The 7,764-nt window shown below is 34.9% G+C and overlaps 1 pseudogene; it reads left to right on the top strand.

The window, feature by feature from the left end:
* Positions 1-5,372: 5,372 nt before the first annotated feature.
* On the top strand, positions 5,373-7,372 carry LOC106439503 (annotated as a pseudogene).
* The last annotated feature ends 392 nt before the right edge of the window (positions 7,373-7,764 follow it).

The following is a 7,764-nucleotide window of genomic DNA, read 5'->3' as shown; positions in this document are numbered from 1 at the left end:
AGTTGGAAAGCATCAGTGTTATCTTGACAATATGGACATGATAGCCTTCCATGCGTTGTCCATCCAGATAACATACCATATGCTGGAAAATCACTTATTGTCCACATTAGTACTGCCCGCATTTGAAAGTTTTCTTTACACGAAACATCGTATGTTTCAGCACCTTGAGCCCATAGTTGTTGCAATTCATATATTAGTGGCTGAAGAAACACATCAAGTGATCTCTTAGGATGCTCTGGTCCGGGAACGAGAATCGAGAGAAACAAAAACTCTCGTCGCAAGCAAAAGTTTGGGGGTAGGTTGTATGGTGTAAGAATGACTGGCCATAGAGAATACTGTCCTCCACTCTTGCCAAACGGGCTGAAACCATCAGTACATGCACCAAGGTAGACATTTCTTCTCTCATACGCAAAGTCGGGATACTTTGATTGGAAATGCTTTCACGCTTTTGCATCTGAAGGATGTCTGATCTCACCATCTGTTGAGTGCTCCGCATGCCATCTCATTGGTTGCGCTGTGCGTTCAGACAGATACAACCTCTGCAACCTTTCCGTCAAAGGCAAATACCACATCTTTTTATATGGCACTGGAACTCTTCCACTCGTATCTTTATAACGAGGCTTTCCACAAAATTTGCATGTAACCCGCTGTTCATCCGCCCTCCAATAAATCATGCAGTTGTCGCTGCATACATCTATTACCTGATACGATAAACCAAGACCAGCTACGAGTTTCTGAACCTCGTAGTATGAACCAGGAGCTACATTATCCTCGGGTAGAATACCTTTTACAAAATCAGCAATCGCATCCACACAGTCTTCAGCCAAATTATAATATGTTTTAATGCCCATCAATCTTGTAGCAGATGATAAAGCTGAATGACCATCTCTGCAACCTTCGTACAATGGTTGCTTTCCAGCATCCAACATATCATAAAATCTCCTAGCTTGTGCATTGGGTAAATCTTCCCCTCTAAAATGATCATTTACCATCTGCTCAGTACCTACACCATAATCTACATCCGTTCTAATTGCTTCTTCTAATCTAACCGCTGGCTGAGGTTCGCTAGTACTACCATGTTCATAATCAGTTTCCCCATGATGATACCAAATTTTGTAACTTCGTGTAAACCCACTCAAATATAGATGAGTCCAAACATCCCACTCTTTAATAACCTTTCTATTTTTACAATTAGAGCAAGGACATCTTAACATACCTGTTTTTGCTTCCGGTTGTCGGTGAACTAACCCCATGAATTCGGTTATACCTCGTTGGTATTCTTCCGTAAGCAATCTCGTGTTCGGATCCAAATGAGGTCGATCGATCCAAGAACGAAAATAATTTGAAGAAGACATGTTTTTTATGAATCAAATTCGTGTGTAAAGAGAGTAAGAGGGAGGATGAAGATATGGAGTGAATGAAGAGGAAGAGGGGTGCTTGTATTTATAGTTGAAATCCTGCCGACAGTCCGAGGAAATTCCGACGGAAACGGCTAGTTCGTCGGAATTTCCTCGGAATTTTTAAAATCCCCCAACGGCTCTCTAACGGCTATAATATATCCTCGGAATTCCTCGGTTTTTTCCGAGGAATACATTTTTCCTCGGTATTCCATAAGAATATTCCGACGGATTAATATTTCCTCGGAATTCCGTCGGTATACTCCGAGAAAATTCCGAAGAAACCAAATTTTGTGTTTCCTCGGAAATTCCTCCGAATATTCCGAGGATTTCATTTTCCGTCGGAATGTCCGTCAGAATACCGCTGTTTTGTTATGTCAAAACTAAAGTTTAATTATAAATTTAATTTATATTAAAATATTAATATTCTTCGTTTGGAAATTAGAGAAATTTTGGTATGGATTAAAATGCTCTATAAATATTTATAGTTAAATGGTGCGGCAAAAAAAGATTTATATCAGGAACTCACTATTCCTTCTGTTTTCATTTTCTTTTTAATGCAGATGGGCCATTATTGCATGTGGATAATTTATGACAACCTACATATCTTCTAGGTATTGATCATAACGTTTATTTAGGTGAGTGTAGTTGCCTTGATGTTAACTATTTATTTTTGATAACTATTTTAAGTTGCCTTGATGTTGAGAACTATCTATGAACAAGTCCCTCTTTTGTTTTTAAAATATAACTTTTATAAGTTGCGGGATGAAGCAACTTTTACGTTAACTGATGAAGCAACTTTAAGTTGTTTTTCCATTTGTGGAAAAAAAACAAAAGAAAAGAGTAGCCAAGAAAATTATGCGTGGAGAACAATAGGCCACCAAATTATGTGGTCCAATAAAATTTAAAGCAACATTTAAGTTGTCTTCCCATTTGCCCACTTGGGGTTCTGCCATTTGGTTGGCTGCTTTTCTCTTGGCTGTCTTCAGAATCATAATTGATTGGATAAGATTAGGCATGGACGTTCGGATACCCGTTGGCATTCGGATTTTCGAATTTTTGGGTTTACGCTTCTAGGTCCCATACTAAAATGATTTCGGATCGACAATTCGGCTTATAGTTTCATGGGTTTATTTGTGGAATAACAAAAAAAAATTAGATTTTTAGACATAGGGATAAAGAGAAATAATGAAAGAGGGTGGAATTTTAGCTAGATAGCGAATTATATATTTTTGTGTTATTGAGTCCAATTTCTCTAATTTCATTACATTTTAGATTTCTAGGTCTCCAGTTTTATAGGGATTAATTTATAGAATTGAAACCATAAAAATATTATTTGATTGGTTTAACAAAATTTTGATTTAGTGCTCTGAGACTGAAAAGTAAAATTATATACAAATCTAGGAAATTTGTGTTAAAAATAAATAAAAAATGTAGAAATCTGTAGCGACTGAAACTATACTTTGCACAAAACAAACATGTTTATACTTCCCATAAAAAAAAATGAACAGTTTTATTGACGAATAGTCACAGAAGGCTGATGAAAAATGTTTATCAATTATTATCCAGAAGAAACTTTAGAATTTCACACTTCAAACTGTGTGTCTGAAACAAATTTTGAACAATTTTGAAAACAGAAACAATTTTTCTCTTTGTTTTTTCTCTCTAAAAGAATCTGCAGCTAACAAGCGATGTTAATTTGATAACATTTTGCATCAATTTCGAAGTCTTTCTAAACATACAGCTTTTGTTGTTAGGAATGCTTGATTCTTTAAACTAGAAATGCTAACACACAATTTTTTAGAACACCACAAAAATTTGGTTGAAATGCTTAACTCTTACAAAAACATGACATATTGTAATTCAAACTCATGAATATTTGAACGAAGATTATTGACTCAACGTTTCCACAGTCACCATTGCTTAAAACGCTTTTCAGAAGCTACAGCTAAAAATAGCCTATTTCACTAGAAACGATACCACAAGAGAAGTTGACTGACTTTCATATCATATGTATTCTTTTGTCATCTAAAAATATATTAAAATATTTGACCACAAATTACAAACCAAAACTCAGTCGACAAAGATTGAAATTCTTTCAGAAGTAAAGTCAATAAGTTCACAAAACAAATATTTCGGAGACAAAAGCCCAACAAAAAAAAACCACAAACAAATGGAAATAAACAAGAAATGAAGTATTTATGACAAAGAAACAAAAAAACTTCATAACTCAACTGATAGAAGACCAAAGATATTGGAGCCTGAGTTGAATCCAAAACCAAAAGATTCGAGAAGCGTCTAAGGTGAAGATAGACCTTGCTTGATCCCAAGAAGTAACAGCACGGCAAAGAGGATGAGGCGAGCGAAATAAAAGCAAAGCCCAGGAGCTATTCCAGACACGAATACACGAAGAAAACGCAGCCCGCAACACAACACTTCATCTATCGAAGGAGTATCGATCGGATAGAAAAATCTATTATGAAAATTTGATAAAATAATTCTTATACAACGTTCTAGACTTTATCTGTCACGGTTTCTCCTTTTCAATACATTCTGTATCGCATGAAACTAAATTCGTAAAAGACCCCTATTTATACTTGTTTTAAATTCGCAAAGACTGGCACCACATTAAGTTAATCGAAGGGTCCTGTTTGGACTACTAGCTAGAAAAAGGAAACACTATGTTTTTGCTAAGCATATATGGTTTACGTGCTTTGATTTTGGGATGTTATACACATGAATTCCCAAAACAACGGAAAGAACAATTAGGGTTAGGTTTTGGCGTTTAGTATTTATTATTCAGAACTTTAGAGTTTTTTTTGTCAACAGAACTTTAGAGTTTAAAGTTCGAATTTATAAATATATATTTTTCTAAAATATTTATTTATACTAAATATATTATTTAATGATTTAATTACTTTTGTTGTTTAGTGAATGTTTTTATGACTTTTTAATCTTGTATGCTATTTTGTGATAATACCTTTTGCTGCTAAAGAATTTGCCCACAGTTTTAACCCTACCCTATAAAATGTTTCAATGCCAGGAAAATCTCAAATCACAAGGGGAAGAGGACTTGGTATGAACTCTAGTAATATATATTGTCCGGTTCAAGAATGATGATAAGAATTTTATACAACACAAAATTTCGACCATTCAATATTCGGATCCAAACATTAACGTGCAGTGTATAATTCAATTTTTATTTTTTTTATTTTGTAGATTAGATAATTTAGTTTTACTTTTCCCATAAAATAAAATCTGAAAAGATAAGATTATTTTTATTTTGGAATGTTATAACAAATATTATAAATCGAGGGATTTAAATTGGTAAAAGTGAGTCCACATGTATACTTTGGTTTTATTTTACCAACAAAGTATTTTGGTTTTAGGTCTCAATTTTATGTTTTCTTTTGCTTTAATCTCCGTTGCAGTAGGAAGGTCCGGATCCCAAAACTAATGGGATCTTTAATCCAACGAGATGAGATGTTCGATGAAAATAGATATCCTAAAAGATTTGAACGCTTACAAAAATCTCAAATCACAAGAGGAAAAGTAATTGGTATGGGCCCTGATAAATGTACATTTGCCCGGTTCAAGAATGATGATAAGAATTTTATGCATAAATTTTTTTCGACCATTTCTGAAACAAACATTAGCATGAACTAATAGTCGGAAGGTATTCAAACTCTGGCAAAGCAGTATTGTACGCTTTCGGATTAGTCTACTCTGTAATACTAATTGCTTTCTTCTCGGAACCGACCAGATAGGCAATGGGGTTTATTGAAAAAAAAACATTATCATGCAATGTAGTTTTGCTATTTTATTTTAAAATTTTGTAGAAGAGTAATAAACATTTTTATTTATTTTTCACTTCTGGCCAAACTAGAAAAGATAAGATATATTATTATTTATTTTTTGCAAATTATATATTTTAATAATATTTTGGCAATATAAATAGACCAACGGACTATGAAGTGCACCACCACCACCACCACCACTTCCCTCTCTAGCTCGAATACCTAATATATTGGAGATGGCAGGCAAGTGTTGTTTTGTTAGTGTCATGGGAGCACTATTGGTGTTAACCATATTTCATGATCCGATCATCGTCGACGCCGGCCAAGGTGTTCCGGAGGTAGCATTGTTCACTTTTGGAAACTCTTACTACGACGCTGGAAACAAAGCGTTTCTAAGCAAAAACAAAAACCCTCCACAAACCCTGTGGCCTTACGGCAAGTCCCGCGACGACCCCAACGGCAAGTTTTCAGACGGCTACATTGTCCCCGACTTTATCGGTACGTTCTTTATTATTACTCTTAATAGATAATTTGTTTAATATCCGCGTATATAACGATATAAACGTTTACAAAAAACGATAAAACATGCTAAATTTATTTTAATCATGATGATTATATAGCTGAATTCATGTCCATTCCAAACGGAATCCCGCCGGCGCTTAAACCTGGTGCTAATCTTTCACGTGGAGCTAGCTTGCCGTCGCCGACGCTTCTATTCTTGGGGCTCCGGCGGAATCTGTAAGTTCGCTTTCACTAAAAATACACTAATTTGGATTTATTTATATATAAGAGATATATAATATACCTTTTAGGTTTTGTCTTTTTTGTTTTTATATAACATCTGAAGTATGCAGCTTTAGTTTTTAATAATGTCGAAAATATATGTTGTATTTGTTAAGAGCTAATTGAAAAGAAAAGTTGCATTCAATTTATATATTGTTATGTATATCCAGATGACACTGAATCAACAAGTGAACAAGTTCAGAAGTATGATATCAACATGGTCCGACGACTACATCGAGAAATCATTGTTCATGATATACATCGGTACGGAAGATTATTTGAACTTCACCAAGTTTAATCCCACTGCTTCTGCTTCTGCTCAGCAAGCTTTTGTCACTTCCGTCACGAACAAACTAAAAACCGACATCGGCGTAAGTTGTCGATACAAACAAATTATATGCGGTTTGCTATATATACTTTATATTCATTTGGCTCACTATATAGTATACGTAATTCATTTTACAGTTGTTATACTCCTTGGGAGCTAGTAAATTCGCAGTTCCATTGCTAGCACCATTGGGTTGCTTACCCATAGTGAGACAAGAATACAAAACCGGCAACGACTGTTACGAGCCACTCAACGATTTGGCCAAACAACACAACGAGAAGATCGGTCCGATATTGAACGAGTACGCTAAAAAACCCAACGGCGGTTTTCAGTTTACCGTCTTAGATTTCTACAATGCTGTTATCCTTCGGACAACAAGGAGTTATAACTACCGTAAGTCAACACCACTAATAGTAATTGTTGCATACATTGTTTAATACATTTGAGAAAATTTCAGGTATTTTGTTATTATTAAAAGAAAAGATAAGAGATACCAAACTATGCGTAAACCTTACGTGAGGATATAATGAACTTCAATGATTCTCTATAGGGTTTTATGTAGCCAACTCATCGTGCTGCGGGGTAGGGACTCACAACGCGTATGGTTGTGGAATGGCTAACGTGCACTCGAAGCTATGTGAGTACCAAAGATCTTACTTCTTCTTTGACGGACGTCACAACACTGAGAAAGCTCAGGAGGAAATAGCTCATCTTCTCTATGGAGCCAATACAAACGTGATCCACCCGATGACCGTACGTGAGCTAATCGTTTTTCCGGCTAAGGAGAACATGCGTGAGTTGTGGGAACCCAACAAGCCGTCTATTCGTCGTCGACGGTCATCTCGTGATTACCTCGATTTATCAGCTTATTATTAGCTGGATGACATTGAGCTGAACCAATCAATCTTATGTGGGAGCCTACAACTATTGTATCCTGTATCGCGTAGTAGTTATGTTTGTGCTGTCGAATAAATTGCGTGATATGTATTTGGTGTCGAATAAATTGCGTGATATATTATGTTTCGTAATCTATGGAAATTATGATGGAAGGGTATTAAATTCGTCTAGTGTTAGAGCATTTGCACGGGATGGTATCTTGATTAATCTTTCAAGCAATAAAAATGAAAGAAGAAAAAGTAAGAAACTAGAGGAGAGAGAAGGAGAAGATTCTCTTGGTTGAAATATTACATTTTTTTCTGAGAGATTCATATATTATTTGTCTCTTTTAATTGGTCAACATTTTTAAATACTACTAAAATTTATTATTCAAAAACTTTTTTGCGTTTTTTCATGATTAATGATGTTCTTACAACACCTCTAATGAAGGTATCTACCATTGAAATTCTATATATATGTATATATATATATTACTATTAATATTTAATTATGTTGTTATTAATTTAACGGGAAACTTAGCTTAAAGTTTCTTAAGCCTAAGAGCATAGCATTGGTGAAATTT

This window comes from Brassica napus, chromosome C5 (genome assembly GCF_020379485.1).
Source record: "Brassica napus cultivar Da-Ae chromosome C5, Da-Ae, whole genome shotgun sequence".
In the NCBI taxonomy this organism is placed as follows: Eukaryota; Viridiplantae; Streptophyta; class Magnoliopsida; order Brassicales; family Brassicaceae; genus Brassica; species Brassica napus.
Note: the sequence above shows the minus strand (reverse complement) of the source record. Positions and strands in the feature narration are given on the sequence as shown.